Here is a 4,851-nt window from a genome sequence, read left to right on the forward strand (position 1 = left end):
TTTTTTTTTTTTACCACTGATAGAGACCTTTTGAAAGCTTTCGCTGGGATTTGCAATTTCATTTTATTTGATTTTTTTACATTTTTTTTCAACTCATTTCAATCTACTGAATTAAAAAAAATGCAAAAATATTTATTCTATTTTTTTTTTTTAACTAAATAGACTGGACATCACTTCATTGCGATTTGCTAAAAGGCCTTGAGGACGTACAAGGAAGAAAAAAAAAAAGTTGATAGGATTTTTGCCTGACTATACAATTTTTTGCAAGATTTTGTTTTTCCTCCAGAATTAAACAGAGAATATTTTTTCCTTTAGATACGGAATGTGCATGTGCAGATAATGGTGGGTGGAGAGGATGGAGAATTTTATGCCTTACGTCTTTTAAGAAAAATGAATCATTATGTACCGTATACACGCCAAGCCCATTTACATCTTTTTTATTTATCTTGTTTATGGGAAACGACATTAATGCCTGCATAATATCCATTTAGACTACATGCAATTCTGTTTTGTTTTTGTTTACAAGAATACATAGGCTGCTTCCCTAATGCGTACTTATAAGTGTCTCATGATATGAAAGTGATGACTATAAGATTTTATATGTGGAGAGAAAATATTAAAGCTTTGTCAAAGGGGGAAGGGCTTTTATGATTTATTCATGAATGATCTTACCGCTGATTGTTAATACAATTTCATCTTGATGGGAACAAATAAAGTACATTCATGTTTAACTTGACTCAGACTGTGACAAAGGCCAAAGAATGTCTTTCAGGGGGCTTAAAATCCATATTTTTTAAACCTAACATTTATCAAATAGTGTTCACAATAGAATGTTAAAAAAGAAAAAGAAGCTCTGACTGCAAAAAGCAATCGTAATAAATATGAGAAAATAATTTAAAATTATAAATAAAATGCTGCTGAGTTGTAAAAAAAACAGTCAGCAAGTGTTAAAATGTAATTTGCTGCATTAAAATAAAAATAATTGTCTCAGTGACAGTGTGAGAGAGCACATGATCGCTGGAACAGAGCCATTTTTTTTTTGCAAAGCAATTTAAATTATGCAGGCAGAATAATTAATGGGGGACCTATTCACAATGAAAGGAAAAAAAAAACAATATATGTTAAACAAGGTTCATTACTGCATGATGTAAATGAGTTTCTCACCAATAATGTCACTGATTGGCTGAGATGAGGAGCTGGTTTCAAACAGTGCAGCATGGCCGGATTGGCTGCTAGCTCTTCTGGTTACTGCCTGCTCAGGCAGTGCTCAAGTAAGACCCGTCCTGCGTCTCTCGCTGGTTGCTTCGTAGCAAATCTTGTTTAGCCCAGCTGTGTCTCCATAGTAGTGGTACCCTAAGCGAGAGTCTCCCTCCTGTTTCCCACAGCTCTTGTCTGCGAGGCGGTCGCTGCTGTGAAATACCAGCCTTTGGCACCGAGCCCAGACTGTGATCTTACATTTGTCTATAACAGAAAAATGAGGGGAAAAAAAGTATTGAAGAAAATGAATATAAAAGCAATTCTTTACTGAAGACTATTGCAAGAAGCGGACAAATGAAGCAATTCGCCGCCCCGTTTTTGCGCTCTTTATTTTTGTCGCTTATTTTTTTTTTTGTTCTCAAATAGTTTACAGCTTACCCGCTCTACCCGAATTTCAGGTTATTTCTTGAAAATAAATAAAATAATTTTTTTTTTATTCTTAATTCTTTACCTCGTTAAAAAATTGCTTCTCGCCAAGCCACAGAAAGGCATTACGAATATTTCTGCAGAATTTGAGAGCGCAGCGCCGGAATATAATTCATAGCCTGTCATTAGTTTTATGCCTTTAATGAACAGTCTTTAACTATGCAGAATGAGGCCGGGAATTACTGAAATAAAAATTAAATAAGGAAATTCTGCTCTCTTTCTCTCTCTACAGTTCAGCTGGCTGACCCCCCCCTGATAAAATTGGAATGCGGTCATACAGTCATATCAAGTTTAGCAGACAATCGAGTACCTGCAAGCTTCCTCTAGACAAGTCCTTTATAACCAGTCAGTATTATGTGCTGCAGACAGTGGCCAATCGCAATAGAGCATTCTGCAGCAGTGACACAATAGGTGCACTGGCCACTGTGTCCTGATAGAAGCCTGAGACATTTGTACATTATCAAACTGCATACGTCTTTAATATTCTCAGGGTTACAAACAGTCACTGGCTGCCTAATTGCTAAGACGTAATTGCTCTGCCTTTATTGCCATCTAGAAGTACGTCACATAAGCGGCTCCCTAACAAAGGGTGGTACATGATAGCGTACAACATAAATATGTATAGGAGCGTACAGTCAATTATATCTGCAGCCGGTAAATATTCCCTACATAAACAATGTAATATTTGGCAAAGAAGGGATGTGCAGCTATAATCTTATTATACTATTTCAGCTAGCCTATCCGTGTGCATTTAATGATAAAAACAAAACTGGGCCATGCTGGGTGCATCTGCAGAGATTTGCATGGCGTCCCGCTCTGCCGTCTCTCAATAGTTAAGTACACAATTTATGTACCGTATTATGTTTATTAATACAACTTCTCAGCTATGCTTAGCCATAGATGTTAATAAAAAAGGGGAGGGGGGTCTACATATTGTAGACCCTTAAAATTGGCTTCCTATTGTGTTAATCCCACCATGCATGAAGTAAAGTGATGAGATAGCGCTACTTTTCCTCAAATTAGTTGAAGGCGACGGACTCGCGCTGTATAGTGGGAACCTCCAAGCTAATTTCAGTCTGCATCCAGGATTAACATATTCATGAACTAAATGGCTGTTATGACTGCAGATTTTAAGGGAGAGGATAAGCAAAAGCTTGACCATCTCGCATGCACAATGAATGTCATCAAGAAGGGGAGGGAAGAAAGAGGATACATTATTCGGAACAGGAATTTTTTTTTTTCCTGGATTTTCTTTTTTGGAATGATATCCATTTCCAATATTTAGGAGTCTGCAAGAATGCTGAACTTAGAAAAAAGAAAGGATCATTTGTCATTCGGCAACTTACCCATGCTGTCATGATATCCAATCAACCATTTTAAGAGTGTTTTAGCAAGTTTACTGTCATCACTGCTTGATGCTGTGCTTTTATTATTACAGAATACATTCATGATTACAGGGAAGACCAAGGAACAAAGGACAGTCTGTATGTGTGCTATGAATGTCTTCCTATAGAGATTTGGAACATTACAGACAAGGTTATTGGCTCTTGGAGCTCCAGCTGTAAGTTTATGGACGGTTTTGTATGTATATAATATAACTTTCAGCACAAGGCAACCTCAGGTTCTGCTTTATAGCGAATAATACATATAAAAAAATGTGCAATTTCCATGTTGCTTTGGCAGGCCTTTTATATTCGACAATCAGCACAATCCTTTCAAACTATACTACAGGTAATAAAACAGCTAATGTTCGCTCCTTAAACGTATTTTGTCACATGCGACGCTAGATTGCAGTGCTGTAACACAATGCAGAAAAGTCTTTTACTTTTTACATCCACGCTGCCGTTTTTGAGTAATCAGCTGTAGAAAAAAAAAGAGGTTTTGGAGCCTTCTATTTAAAGAAAACCTTTGATGGGTGAAGTGTGTTGGCTGCCATTGCTGACCTCCCTCTGGAAATTCCCATCCCTGAGTTGTCATGGTGACTCGAAAGCTTAATTTTACAATGTAATACTGAAATCATTCTGGGGGCAACCATGTTGAATAATTATATATATCTCATTTGTTGCTTAATGTGACACTAAACTCAAAAGGTAATTCTTAAAAATACATTCAAGTACCTTAACTATTAACAAAAATGGATCTTATTTGTGTACCACTCGGCTGTAGATCCCGAAATCATCTCTGAATTGGTGCTGACACTGTCCTTCCTTCTGGAGGGTGGCTTCTTTTGCTCCGTATGGTCCTTGTGTGTGTTGTAAAGTAGCTCCAAGCTTACTCCTGTGATGGACTACAATCTCATGTTTAGTTTACTAAGTTATGTTTATATTAACCGATAAACGACTCATCCACTTCCTTGTTATCTCCCGTCTTGACTATTGCAACTCCCTCCTCATTGGCCTTCCTCTACACAAGCTATCCCCCTTCAGTCTCTCATGATTGCAGCTGCTAGACTCATCCACCTAACCAAGCGCTCCGTGTCTGCAACCCCCCTCTGCCGATCCCTGCACTGGCTTCCAATAGCGCAAAGGATAAAATTCAGAATATTAACAATCACTTATGAAGCCATCCACAACTCAGCCCCCGGCTATATCTCAAACCTTGTCTCAAAATATCACCCTAACCGTCCCCTCCGCGCCTCCCAAGACCTCCTGCTTTCCAGCTCCCTTGTCAACTCCTCCCATACTCGCCTCCAGGACTTCTCTAGAGTCTCTCCCATTGTCTGGAACTCTTTACCCCAACCTGTCTGTCTATCTCCCACCTTGACTGCCTTTAGGCGAACCCTAAAGACTCATCTTTTCAGGGAAGCCTATCCCACCACAACCTAACCACTCAACCATCGCATTCTCAAACAATTCATCCCCACACAGCTACCTCCTCATGTATCACTTCCCCCTCCCTTTTAGAATGTAAGCCCTCAGGGGCAGGGCCCTCCTTACCATCTTGTCTTGAATTGTATTGTAATTGTAATGTCTTCCTTATATTGTAAAGCGCTGTGCAAACTGTTGGCGCTATATAAATCCTGTATAATAATAATAATAATAATATTGAGATTGTAGTCTATCATTGCAGCAAGCTTGGAGTCGTGGCTACTTTAAAAATACACAAATAAGATACTTTTTTGTTAATAGGTTACTAGAATGCATTTTGAAGATGTAACTCCTGAGTTTA

General features: G+C 38.4%; 1 long non-coding RNA gene across 1 annotated transcript in view; it reads right to left on the reverse strand.

Annotated features, from left to right (window-relative positions):
* Window positions 1-1,290, reverse strand: part of LOC108794477 — a 127,306-nt gene extending 126,016 nt beyond the window's left edge. Inside the window, exon 1 of the long non-coding RNA XR_001941711.1 lies at window positions 1,165-1,290. This is a non-coding gene — a long non-coding RNA (uncharacterized LOC108794477). The remainder of the gene's footprint in view (window positions 1-1,164) is intronic.
* Between the last annotated feature and the right edge of the window lie 3,561 nt (window positions 1,291-4,851).

Source organism: Nanorana parkeri, unplaced genomic scaffold (genome assembly GCF_000935625.1).
Source record: "Nanorana parkeri isolate BGI_ZX_2015 unplaced genomic scaffold, ASM93562v1 scaffold856, whole genome shotgun sequence".
NCBI lineage: Eukaryota > Metazoa > Chordata > Amphibia > Anura > Dicroglossidae > Nanorana > Nanorana parkeri.